General features: G+C 56.8%; 1 pseudogene; it reads left to right on the forward strand.

Annotated features, from left to right (window-relative positions):
- The first annotated feature begins 12,908 nt into the window (after nucleotides 1-12,908).
- LOC140857783 (uncharacterized) lies at nucleotides 12,909-13,539 on the forward strand (annotated as a pseudogene).
- The last annotated feature ends 375 nt before the right edge of the window (nucleotides 13,540-13,914 follow it).

Here is a 13,914-nt window from a genome sequence, read left to right on the forward strand (position 1 = left end):
TAAAGTTCTATTTAAGGGCATGCAAGGAAAACTATCAAACTATAAAACTGATTCGAACTTCTAATTTTGGTTCAATTTGAATTATTATTTTTCAAATTTGATTCAGTTTTGATTTAAAAATTTAAAAAGCTAAAAAAATCAGCTCGCTTTTGAATTCAGTTTTGACAAAGTCGATTCAAATTGGACCAACTTGTCATTGTGTGTGTATATATATATTAAATGAACCATCACCATCAGTTCTCTTATATTTTATCCTAGCTCCATCAATTTATGGATTATATATTTAGTCCATTTAGCTAATTTTATGAACTATTCATTTAGCCCATCCCGTTAGTTACCTATTTGACATAAATCCAATGGTCTATATCTCAATAAATCGAATTAAATTGAACAGATTTTTTTCAATTTGATTGGAACTGATTTTTCTATATGATTGGCTTAGTTTCAGCTTTGATTTTATCAAATCGATCAAATTGATTTGCTTTAAAACTTGACCCCAAGTCCATCCAAATTGAATCGTGCACACTGCTAGGCATATTTGCTTATGAGTGATTCATTTTGGGTACCAAAACATTCTTCCATATAAAACATTCATAAAATCTTTTGATGCATAAGAGCAGACGTACTTCTTTTTTGATATAAATTGGATGATTTAAATTACACAAGAATAGGTACATCTATGGGAGTCTGAAAATAAAATATTAAAAAATTAGATAGAAAAATCCATCAAAAAATTTCTATAAAATAGATTTTTTATTTTATATGCTTTGTTATAATACCATCCAACCAGCAATATTATTTTTTACTCCAAAAATCTACTAAACCTCAATAAATAGTAATAATTGTATTACTCTTGTTGCGGCCAATCGCCTCGTCGCCCGATCGCCGGGAAGCGTGCACCTGCAAAAGGAAGTCCGCACTGACCGGAGGCGGCTCCGGCGGGGACCCTCCGACGGTCAAGTCAGAGAGGTGACTGGGCAACAGTGAAATGCAGACAGAGAGCTCTGAGAGGGAGAGAGAGAGAGCGGAGCGAGCCTGCGTATGTGGGAGAGACGGGCGGATCGATCCTTTGCACTGTTGCCTTCCCCGGTATATATAGTGGAGCTCGGTATGGCGCCGTCATTAATGGCGCGGACAAGTGAGGAACTGTCAACTCACTGTAGGCTGTCAGAGCCGCCGTGAAAACGTCATGTCGCCGTGTAGCCGTCTAATCACCAGGGTTGACCCGGCTCTCGACGGGACAATGCCCCTAGGTAACTGTGCCGCATGTCCGTGTCAGAGCTGACAACGTCTGGCGGCCGTACGGCGGTTGGTGGAGTCGGCCGACCCAAGGTCGGTGGCCAGCAGAGTGGCGTCGGACTCCTCCGTCGGTCGGCGAGCTTCAAGTGGGTCGGCTACCGGACCTCTGGGTTCAGTCGGTCGGGAATAGACCGTGGAATGGCCGTGGTTAGCCGCTGATGGCGTCCGTTGGCCTGCCGCCCGACTTACGATCGGCCAGTCAGAGTCGTTCGTCGGGCCGTCGGTTAGTCGGTCGGGCCGCCAGCCGGTCGGGCCCTCCGACAGTCGGTCGGTCGGTCGGGGCCCCGAGGTCGGGCCCTCTGATAGTCGGTCGGTCGGTCGGGCCGCCAGCCGGTCGGTCGGTCGGGCCGCCAGCCGGTCGGGCCTTCCGATAGTCGGTCGGTCGGTCGGTGGGTATCCCCCAACAGTTGCCCCCCTCCACTCCTAAGTCGGGTGGAGAGCTGGCCGATGCCTTCATTCGGGTAGCAAGGCCGGGCGACTGGGAGTGGATTTGTCGCATGTGCAGATCCGACCGTACCGCCGGCTGATCCGTTGTCTGACACCTCACGAATCCCGAGTGATCCGAACGTCTAGTCGATGCCAGAAGTCGCGCCGGCGTCCGGTGCCGGACGCCGCGTCTTGTCGTCGTCAGTCGTCACGTCGGTGTCAGAAGATCGGGTGCCGGACGATACGGCGTCAGTCGATCGGATATTCGGCGCCGATCGTGGGTGAGGCATCCCATCGGGAACGTGGACCGGCGCGGGCGGCCGACTGCGGAGCCAACCCCCGCGCACCGCGTGTCAAGGTGGTTGGCCGGCGCCCGCTCCGGCATTTAATGCGGGCGGTGCGGGCGTCCCGGGGCGAAGCGCGCCGAATCCTTAGCCAACCGGCGGGCGCCACGCGTCGCGCATCTGGAGGACTTGGTCGGCGCGGGAGCATCTCGGCCGTCGGTCGGCCCTATATATATAGGACCTCCCGGACCCTGACCCACATTTGCCATTTGCTGGGGAAACTCTGTCCGGGCGATTTCTCGGTCGTCGCGGGCAGAGCTCTTCTCTACTTCCGGAGGGTCCATCGGGTTCGTGGTCCTCCTTCCCCTTCTTGCTTTCTTCTCTTCTTTCCCTTCTTTCGGTTCCTGCACAATGACCAGGAAACCGACTCAGGGAGCTCGGTCGGGGAACCCGACCGACGACACCCGATCGGCTCCGGAAGATGAGGCCTCCTCGCTTTCGGGGCCGAACGTCGATCAGCTTCGGGAGCACTATCGCATCCCGGAGCAGTTTCGGCTCTCCGCCCCAGGGGCCGGCGGTCGGGTCAACAACCCTCCGCCTGGCGACCTGGCGCTGTATGTTGAGGACCTTCGTGCGGGTCTTCGACTTCCGATTCCAGAGTTCGTCCAGAATCTGCTTGATTACTACGGACTATGTCCGGCGCAACTGGCGCCGAACTCTGTCCGGCTAATCATTTCTTTCGCGCTGTTGTGTCAGCTCTTGCCGACCAACCCTCGCGTTTCCCTCTTCCGGGCCTTCTTTGTGCTCCGACCCCACCCTAAAGCCCGAGGGTGGTGGCTCTTCAATCCCCGGAAGGGTCTTGCCTTCATAACCGGTCTTCCATCGTCCATTCATGGATGGAAGAACCAGTTTTTCTTTGTTTCCTCTTCCTCCTCTTGGGGCTTTCCTTCTCACTGGGGTGTACCCCGAACTGAGGCCAACGACAACAGTCGGGTCGACATGGACGACCGGGAGGACTTCCACCGACTCAAAGATATGTCGGTCCCGAAGCAGAGGGAGCTTGTTACCGAGCAAGCTCTCTATGATGCCGGCCTGAGTCTGGTCCCCCGAATAGGTATCGCCCGATCCCCAGCTTTTCTTTTTGTTCGGCTTTAGGGTAGTTTCGGTCCGGCCCTTGACATTGGTCGGTTTTGCAGGGACACCGCCGAGAATGAGGCCGACCGACGCCGAAATTCGCCAATTTGCCGCCGCGAGGAAGAGGCCAGCGCCGGGGGCAGGCCCTTCGCGCCCTTCCAAGAGACCAGCCCCAGTCCCGCCAACCGTGGAAGCGTCGGCGACCGAGGGGTCGGAGCCGATTATAGCCCTCGCGGCTCCGACCGTCCGAGTCGAGGAGAGGCCGACCGAGGAAGTGGCCGAAGGAGTGTCGGCGGTTTCGCCGCCGCGGGTGGAGCCGGATGTCGTTCGGGAAGCCGAACAGCGTCCGGAGGCGTCCGCTGGCGCAACGGGGGGCGCCGGGTCGAACTCCAGCGTCCCATCGCTGCCAGCCCCGTCGGTCGGGGCAGCTGATCGGGGGAAAGCCCCGATGGAGCCCTCGGAGGAGGAGAGATCAATGCCCCCCAGCGCATACTACCCCGAGGGTGCGTCGGCCTTGTCCGACCACAACCTTGCGAGGAGGTTGTGCCAGGGGATCCTCCTCCCTACCGACGTTCAGTCGCTGCGGTCTCGGCAAGTGACCGAAATGCTGTCGCGGTTCTACCCGTCGATGGTGGAGGTAAGCTTCGCGTCACCTTTTTCCTTAGAAGAATTTTCGCTTGCCACATAATTCTGACAAAGCTTCTTTCCGTCGGCAGTTGATCTTCACCATGTCCGAGTTGGAGGCCGGATACCGAAGGTTCGGCGACGTTCGGGCAGCCTTCAAGGAAAGGTCGGCAGCGGCCGAGGCCGAGAGAGGGAGGCTGGTCGACCAACTGCAGGAGTCGGTCGACCGGGAGGCCAAGTTGACGGACGAGGTCTCCCGGCTTATGGCCGAACTAAAGTCGGCCAAGAAGGAGGCCAAGCACAAAGGTCGGGTAGTGCGTCGTCTTCGACGCGAACGGGACGGTGCCACCTCCGAACTCCAAGGGGAACGCGAGCAACTTCGGGCCAGCCTGGGGAAGCTCGCGGAAACCGAAGAGGATTTGTCCATCACCCAAATCGACGCCGAAATTGCCAGGGCCGAGGCGGAGTTGGCGAAGGAGGAGCTGGCCCACACTGAGGACGAGGCACGGTCGGCGAGGGAGTCGGCCGATCGTGCGGTTGAGGACTTCCGGGCCTCCGACCGGTACAAGGAGGAGATGCTCGAATCGGGCTTCGCCTCCTACCGGGTCGGGTTCGAGGATGGTCGGGATGCCGTCCATGCCTTGTACCCGGAGGTGGACGTCAGCCGAGTCATCCCGCTACTCGCCGAAGAGGAGGGAACCGAAGAGGAGGCCGACCATCTGTCGGGAGGCATCATCCCAACGGAGGAAGCCGTTCCGGAGCAGGAGCCGACCGGAGGTCCCTTGCCGACTGAAGGACATCCTTCTGCCGCCGACCCAGCGCCGCTTATGGTCGAGACGCCGATTCTTCCCGATCCTCCGTCGGTCGAAGAGATTATCCAGGACGAATGATCGGTCCAGCCGACTGTCTTCCTTTTGTTTCTTCTTGAAAATACATGTAATCGGCTTCGGCCCGACTTTGTAATTTCTTTTAATCAATGAATGAAATTGTCTTCTCTTTTCCTTCTTGTTTGTAATGTTTCTTATCGCTGTAATGTCGAACCCAAGTCACCAACTTAGAGAAGTCGCCAACTCGGGTAAGTCGGTAAGACCTAACCGGCTTGCACAGTTCCGAAGTAGCTTGTATCCCGACTTTAGGTCGGTTTTCAATAATTGTAGTCGCTATTCGGGCGCATCTGTTAAGTCGGGAGCCGACCGAACCTGGTAAAGGTTCGGTAGTCGGACTTCCGTAGATGCGTTCAGTCGAACATCGACCGGCGCAGTGTCGGGGGAGCGATAGTAAGTCAGATCCCCAAGCTCTTGCGTCGGGTTCTCATGTCCTTCGACAGACGGTGGCAAACCGAGTGTCGTTCAGCCGGCCGCAGGTCGGTCGGCGAGTAGTGGGTGCGACTGAGGTCGCATCATGTGATAGACGGTGGTAAGCCGAATATCCCTCGACCGGCCGTAGCCTGGTCGGAAGTCGCGGCAATAGCCGCGCGGGCTTTTAGCCTTTCTTCGGTCGGGGCCCGATCGGCCAATCGACCGATGGATTCTGCCTGAAAATTCGACCGTAGAAGGAGTATAAACTCCCGTCATCGCAGATGCATCGGTCCGTGTAAGGGGCCGATGTGTCGTCGGTGCCAGATCCGCGTCGATGCGTCGGGGCTGAGCGTCGATCAGTAGTCAAAGAGTTAGAACTCCGATTTTTCAAACTGAACTTGTATTCCAACGATTGAATTACAGAATTCACTGGTAATACAGCTTCAAGTTGTCGGCGTTCCAAGTCCGGGGAATGGGTTTCCCCTCAAGGGTCTCCAGTCGGTAGGCCCTCGGCCCGAAGGTGTCAGCAACTTTGTAGGGTCCTTCCCAGTTGGGAGCCAACTTCCTTGGTCCAAGGGCTTTGACACCTCCGCCTTCCTCAAGACTAGGTCGCCAGGTTTAAAGAGCTTTGGTCTGACCTTGGCGTTGTAGTACCGGGCGACCCTCTGTCGGTAGGAGGCCATTCGAATTTGAGCCTCATCTCGTAGTTCGGGGAGAAGATCTAGGTCGGCTCTCCGGCTTTCGGAGCTGTCCGGCTCGCGGTACTGCTCGACCCTTGAAGATGGCAGGCCAATCTCGAGCGGGATCATGGCTTCTGTCCCGTAGGCCAAACTAAACGGCGACTCCCCGGTCGGGACACGGGGGGTCGTTCGGTAAGCCCATAGGACGGAGCCCAGCTCGTCGACCCAGAGACCTTTGGCTTCGTTCAGTCGGGTCTTGAGTCCATGGAGCAAGGTTCGGTTCGTCACCTCAACCTCACCATTGGACTGTGGGTGCCCGACTGAAGTTAGTCGATGACGGATGTGGAACCTGGCGCAGAAGTCCTTGAAGTCTTGGTTGTCGAATTGCCGTCCGTTGTCGGTGATGATGGGTGCGGCAATCCGAACCTGAAGATGATGGACTTTTGGACGAAGTCCTCCATCTTCCGCTCGGTGATCTGCGCCAAGGGCTCGGCCTCGACCCACTTCGTGAAGTAGTCGATGGCGACAACGATGAACTTCCTTTGGCCCGACGCCGGTGGGAAAGGGCCGAGAATATCGACTCCCCACTGAGCGAAGGGCCATGGAGCGACAATGGGAGCGATTTGGCTGGCCGGTTGGTGCTGAATATTGGCATACTTCTGGCATGGCTCGCACCTTCGGACCAACTCTGCCGCATCCTTCCTCATGGTCGGCCAGTAGTAGCCTGTCGCAAGACCTTGAAGGCTAAGGACTTGCCCCCCAAGTGATTCCCACAAATTCCTTCGTGAACCTCTCGGAGAGCGTAGTCGGCGTCGGTCGGTCCCAAGCACCTGAGCAGAGGGAGGGAGAACGACCTCTTGTAGAGTCGGCCGTCCATGATCACATATTGTGACGCCGACCATCGGAGTCGCTTGGCCTCCGCGGGATCTTCGGGACTGGTCCCGTCGGACAAGTACCGGACGATCGGGTCCATCCAACTTGGTTCGGACGTTAGCTGCTGCACTTCTTCGACCCGATCATGCTCGGCTGTTGGAGGTTTTCGACAAACGTCCGACCCAAAGAATCATAGGCCGACGTTGCCAATCTGGAGAGAGCATCGGCACGGGCGTTCTCCGTCCTGGGGATGTGGGAGATCTCGAAATACTCGAGGCGGGCCACGAGATCCTTTACCTTCTGAAGATACTTGATCATGGTCGGATCTCGCGCCTCGAAGTCGCCCTTGACCTGCCCCACGATCAGCTGAGAGTCGGAGAATGCCCGGAGGCTGTCGACGCCCAATTCCTTCGCCATCCTCAAGCCCGCGAGGAGTGCCTCGTATTCGGCTTGATTGTTGGAGGCCTTGAAGTCGAACCGGAGGGCGTATTCGGTGACTACCCCATCCGAGTTCGTGAGCAGGAGCCCGGCCCCGCTTCCCTGAGCGTTGGAGGCTCCGTCGATGTGAAGTACCCAGGTGGAGATCGGGTCCCGCTCAGAGACCGAATCTCGTCCCGGGCCTTCAGCTCCCGACCTTTGGTCGGTCGTCGGGCATTCGGCGATGAAGTCGGCCAAGACCTGAGCCTTCAAGGCAGGCCTTGGTCGATACTGAATGTCGAACTCGCTAAGCTTCATGCCCACTTAGCGAGTCGTCCGGATGTGTCGGGTCGGCGCAGTACGGCCCTCAGGGGCTGGTTGGTGAGTACCACGATGGCGTGGGCCTGGAAGTATGGTCGGAGCCGTTGCGCGGAGACGGTCAGGGCGAAGACCATCTTTTCCGTCTCCGAGTATCTGGCTTCGGCGCCGTGGAGCACTTTGCTGATGTAGTAGATGGGCTGATGGGTTCGGCACTCGTTTTCCCGAACGAGCACCGAACTGATCGCCTCAGAAGATGTGGCCAAGTAGAGATACAAGGTCTCCCCGATCTGCGGCTTTACGAGCAGCGGCGGGGAAGCCAAGTACCTCTTCAGGTCTTCAAAGGCCTGTTCGCATTCATCCGACCAAGAGAAACCGTTCGCCTGGCGCAGGGTTTTGAAGAACGGGAGGCACCTTTCAGCTGATCGGGAAATGAATCGGCTAAGAGCGACGATTCTCCCGTTCAGTTGTTGGACCTCCTTCTTGGTGTTCGGATGACGCATGTCGAGGATCGCCTTTATCTTCTCAGGGTTGGCCTCGATCCCTCTCTGAGAAACGAGGAATCCGAGGAACTTCCCCGAGGTCACCCCGAAGGCGCATTTGGTCGGATTGAGCTTCATTCGGTGTCGTCGAAGGGTGCGGAAGGTCTCCTCGAGATCCTGAACATGGTCCGGGATCTGCGTGCTCTTTACCAGCATGTCGTCCACGTACACCTCCATGTTACGCCCGATCTGGTCTTTGAAGACCTTGTTGACGAGTCGCTGGTAGGTGGCGCCGGCATTCTTCAATCCAAAGGGCATCACCGATAACAGTAGAGGCCCTTGGGGGTCACGAACGCGGTGTGCTCCTCGTCTTCAGGCGCCATCCGGATCTGATTGTACCCGGCGAAGGCGTCCATGAAGCTGAGCAGTCGAAATCCGGACGTCGCATCCACCAGCTGGTCGATCTTCGGGAGCGAAAGCTATCCTTCGGGCACGCTCGGTTGAGGTCGGTGTAGTCGATGCAGATCCTCCACTTCCCGTTGGCTTTCTTGACCATGACGACATTGGCGAGCCAATCGGGATACGTGGATTCCCGAATGAAGCCCGCCTCGAGCAGCTTGTCCACTTCCTCGTCGATGGCCTTCTGCCTTTCTGGGGCGAAGGACCTTTTCTTCTGCCTCACCGGTTTCATCGTCGGGTCGATGTTGAGTCGGTGAGTCATTGTTTCGGAGGGATGCCCGACATATCTGCTGCCGACCATGCGAATACGTCGGCATTGGCCGTCAGCAATTCTGCCAGTCGATGTCGCTCGGTGTCGGGCAATTGAGACCCGATCCAAACTTTTCTGTCGGGATTTTCTCCTATCGGGATCGCCTCGAGCTGCTCGCCGGCGAACCCCGCTCTTCCTCCTCCCGTTGATCCAGTTTGTCAATTGTCAGGGGATCCTTTGTCTCGTCGCTTTGGGCGGAGATTTGGAAAGCATCGTCGGGCGAGCTGTTGATCTCCGCGCATCTCTCCGACTCCTTTTTTGGTCGGGAATCGACAAGAGATGGTACGTCGAGACGATCGCCCTGAGGGCGTTCAGTCCGGGTCGCCCGAGTATGGCGTTGTAGGCCGAAGGAACTTGGACGACCGCGAAAATGAGGGAGACCGTGCTTTGCCGTGGTTCGGTACCGACCGTCACGGGCAGGGTGATTTCTCCTTCTGTCGTGACGGTGTCTCCGGCAAAGCCGATCAAGGGCGTGGAGACCCCACTAAGTCGATCCGTCGGTAGTCGCATTCGGGAGAAGGTCGAGTAAAACAAAATATTTGTCGAACTTCCATTATCAACAAAATTCGTTTTACATCTAATTGGCTATTGTCGCCGACACAACAACAGCGTCGTCGTGGGGAGTCTGGATGCCCCGAACGTCGTCTTCCGCGAAGGTGATACGTCGTTCGGTCGTGGCTTTTTCGTCGGCTCCCCCCTGTAGACGTCCCCGATCCCAGCCGCTTGGAAATCATGTTGATGACTCCGCCGTCGGCTGGTTAGTCGGTGCCTCTTCAGTCGGCTGGGGGCGTCGATCGGCAGTCGGTCGGGTCGGCGGACCCTTTCGAAACTTGCCGAGATACCCCGGCGGATGAGATTTTCGATCTCATCCTTCAACTGGATGCATCGCTCGGTGTCGTGGCCGTGGCTCCGATGGAACCGGCAGTACTTCCGATGGTCGAGGCCCTTTGCCTTCAGAGGCGGAGGCCGTCGCAGGTATTCCTTCCCTTCGATCTCCATCAAGATCTGCGCACGGGGAGCGGAGAGAGGAGTGTAGGAGTCATACCTGGGACGCACCGACCTCGGAGTCTGTCGGCGGGGTGATTTTTGGATCTGTCGGGGTGGAGAAAGCCGACTACCGGCCGGGGGCCTGCTTGGTTCGGCGGGCTCCCGACCTTTTCTTCGCTTCTCCTTCGGACCCCTGGGCTCGACCAGGCGTCGGTCGGACGCTCCTTCGTCCGCGCGCATATACTTGTATGCGCGCTCCAGTAGCTCGGCGTATGTTCGGGGAGGGTCTTGTCCAGAGAATAAGTAAATCGGGACGACCTCAGGCCCCGCTTCATGGCTGAAACCGCCATGTCTTCGTTGAGGTCCCGGACCTCGAGCGTGGCCGCGTTGAATCGCGCCACGAAGTGTCGGAGCGTCTCGTTTTCCCCCTGCTTGAGGGAGAAAAGGCTATCCGACGTTCGCGGCGGCTTTCGGCTGGTGCTGAAATGGGCCACGAACGAGTGCTCGAGCTGCGCGAAGGAATGGATACTGCCGATCGAAGACCGGAGTACCAAGCCCTGGCAGCCTTGCGAAGTGTGGCGGGGAAGCCGATGCAAAAAAGAGCGTCGGTTGCCCCTTGAATCGTCATGAGAGCTTTGTAGCTCTCGAGGTGGTCGACTGGGTCGGTGGAGCCGTCGTATGGCTCTACGTTCGGCATTTTGAACCGACTGGGAAATCGGCTCATCGAGGACCAGTCGAGAGAGAGGCTGGGCGGTCTGGAAGTCGACGTCGTTCGAAGACTTCTGGCCGTCCATTTGCAGTTGGGCGAGCCGGCGGTCGATCTCCTCGAACCGTCGCTCGTAGTCGTCCGCTCGTCGATGCTGGGAGACCCCAGGAGTGGAGCCTCCGGAAGACTCTGAAGGAGAGGCCGACGGTGTGCGCGGCCGCTTTTCCTTCCTCGCCCGTTCCAACGGGGAAGGAGAGGGCCGCTGGGACCGTCGGTCGTCGCGCCGAGGTCGACCCTCCTCCTCCCCGTGGGAGCGCTGTTGGGAGTGCTCGCCTGGAGGCGGCAGGGGTCGGCGCGACCGTCGGCGGCTGCTCCTGGAAGGCATAGGTCGGGCCGCCGGTTGTTGCTGGAGGCTTTTGACTGCGTCGGTCAGTACGGTCATCTGCCGTACAATGGCCGCAATCTGCGCCTCCGTAGTCACTGCAGGGCGCGGAGAGCTAGGCTCCGCCGCCGGTGGTGGTGGAGAGGCCTCTTCCCGGCGGGAAGAACGCCTTGCCGACCCAGTGATTCTCGATCGTTGAGCTCTTGTCTTTGTCATGTTGTCCCCTACCTGGCGCGCCAATCTGTTGCGGCCAATCGCCTCGTCGCCCGATCGCGGGAAGCGTGCACCTGCAAAAGGAAGTCCGCACTGACCGGAGGCGGCTCCGGCGGGGACCCTCCGACGGTCAAGTCAGAGAGGTGACTGGGCAACAGTGAAATGCAGACAGAGAGCTCTGAGAGGGAGAGAGAGAGAGCGGAGCGAGCCTGCGTATGTGGGAGAGACGGGCGGATCGATCCTTTGCACTGTTGCCTTCCCCGGTATATATAGTGGAGCCGGTATGGCGCCGTCATTAATGGCGCGGACAAGTGAGGAACTGTCAACTCACTGTAGGCTGTCAGAGCCGCCGTGAAAACGTCATGTCGCCGTGTAGCCGTCTAATCACCAGGGTTGACCCGGCTCTCGGCGGGACAATGCCCCTAGGTAACTGTGCCGCATGTCCGTGTCAGAGCTGACAACGTCTGGCGGCCGTACGGCGGTTGGTGGAGTCGGCCGACCCAAGGTCGGTGGCCAGCAGAGTGGCGTCGGACTCCTCCGTCGGTCGGCGAGCTTCAAGTGGGTCGGCTACCGGACCTCTGGGTTCAGTCGGTCGGGAATAGACCGTGGAATGGCCGTGGTTAGCCGCTGATGGCGTCCGTTGGCCTGCCGTCCGACTTACGATCGGCCAGTCAGAGTCGTTCGTCGGGCCGTCGGTTAGTCGGTCGGGCCGCCAGCCGGTCGGGCCCTCCGACAGTCGGTCGGTCGGTCGGGGCCCCGAGGTCGGGCCCTCCGATAGTCGGTCGGTCGGTCGGGCCGCCAGCCGGTCGGTCGGTCGGGCCGCCAGCCGGTCGGGCCCTCCGATAGTCGATCGGTCGGTCGGTGGGTATCCCCCAACAACTCTCAATCAATTCCGTAGAAGTGGATGAATCCTATCCTCAGTAGAAAGCAAATCAGGGAACCATTTGTTAAACATAAATCCTATCTTCATGAATTCCACAGCCTTGAAAAACATGGTCTTGGAAAAGAAAATAGTTGTGGTATCCAGCAGCCCAGCTTCTATAAGGAAATTGTTCCGATTGGAACAGAAGTGTTGACATTTATTTTGTATCGAGACAATTTGTTGGGACATTAATTACCATAGAATTGTTCTCAAAATAGCATTGACATGCAAGTCTCCCCACATTCCACTTGGTTAGACTCAACCATGGTCCATGGTGAAGAAATCTCGAGTAAAGCGGACTCACCAATCAGACGAACAGGATCATCCAATCGTCATGAAAGACCTTCAGGAATCCATCGTCTCGAATTAATGCACAGCGGTACGTCGTTCTCATGCCACCTAAATGCCCAAAGGCAAAACAAACGCAACAAACTGCGGTCTCCTCCCGCTTCACGGCCAGCACGCTCCGGGACTCGCGGGTCAGCAATGGGATCCTTGTGGAAAGTGGAACCCGCCCACCGCCTCCGTTTCTCAGCGCTCTGGCCTGTGGACAGGTCTGAAGTACAACAGCAAACATCGCATCAGCCAATGGTCAACCGAAACGTACCTCTGGACCACGATTTCCTAAAGTGGGTCCCACCTAAAATAAATCAGACCACGTGTGAACCGTGGACAGCGTGTTCCGATCATCCCGGCACGCGTCCCTCCCGTGAGTCCACCGCCTCGAAGCCTAAAGGAAGGGGCAGTTCAGCGAACCCCTTACCCCTACCTCACCAATTTTAAAATCCGACCGACTTCGGAGAAAAAAAAAAAAAGAGACAAGGGTTCAGACCGTGAGTCACCCACCCAACAGCCGATTCATCCAACCACAAGCTGCCACGTAGAAAACCACAACTTCGAAGCTTCTAATTGGATAAATTCAATGTACGTTCAATAGTCCGGCATACCAAGGCTCATCTCCTAACTCAACCCATGCTCTCCTTCAAATCTCACCCTCCAGCACTTTCAAATTTAAGCACCTGGCGGTGCCTACGCCCTCTCAACCACCGCTCCCTCCCTATATTCCCCTAACCCTCTCCATTGCACCACCTTGGCTCACCTTCCACTCCTCCCCCATGGGAAACTTCGTTTCCTGCCAGGAAGCGGATGGCGGCGGCGGCTGCGGCGGTAGCGGCGGCGGCGGTTGGGGGAAGATCGTGCTGACCAACGGTACGGTCCACGAGTTCGACCGCCCGATCTCTGTGGCCGAGCTCATGCTCGAGCACCCGAGGCGGTTTGTAGTTGAAATGCACTCGCTCTCCGCCGGCGCGACAAGCGTGACCCCGTTGCCGGCCGACCACACGCTGGACCCCGGCAATGCCTACCTCATGTTCCCGATGACTCGTGGGAAGCTGTCGGCCGACGAGACCCGAAAGATCCTGTCGCTGGCTCGATCGGTGCTGCGGTCGCAGGCTCCACCATCTTTAGCTAAGAAACTTAGCCTGGTTACTGGCATTTGCATGGCAGATGTTGCGGTGAAAGAAATGAAGGAGATGGCCGAGAGAAAAGATGACAAGTTGATGGAGAGAGAGGAGAAGGTGGGAGGGATCGAATGGTCGCCGGAGGTCTTCGGGCCCGAGCCGGAGTTTCTCAGCAGGCAGTTTTCGACCAAGGGGTGGAAGCCAAGTCTACGTACCATAGAGGAGAAGGCCTTGGTGAGGAAGGGTGTCTCACTGGTTGTTCTGACGAGACCGGCGAGTTGACTCGACCCGTTAGCCACGTGTCGATATTTCATAGGGTGTGTGTAGAAAAATGAAGAAGAAACATACCTGTTAGAATATCATGCATAGAGGAAGAAATGTTTGCCGCTTATTACGCCAGTTACCATGCTCGTATTATGACCTTTTCTAGGTTATAAAAATTGGGAGTCAATATATGCGGCTTGAGATAAGCCTATTAGTTCCTAATTTTTTGCAGGTGCTATACCACATTTAACAATATACATATCAGTAAAATTGGAGCAATAATGATAAAACCATGCAGGTGATCTGTCTATTTGCGGAATGATCTTGTTCTATATCCTGCTGCATGGGCTAATTTGCATGGCATTTTCTCACCATA

The sequence above is a fragment of the Elaeis guineensis genome, chromosome 5, assembly GCF_000442705.2.
Source record: "Elaeis guineensis isolate ETL-2024a chromosome 5, EG11, whole genome shotgun sequence".
Taxonomy (NCBI): Eukaryota; Viridiplantae; Streptophyta; class Magnoliopsida; order Arecales; family Arecaceae; genus Elaeis; species Elaeis guineensis.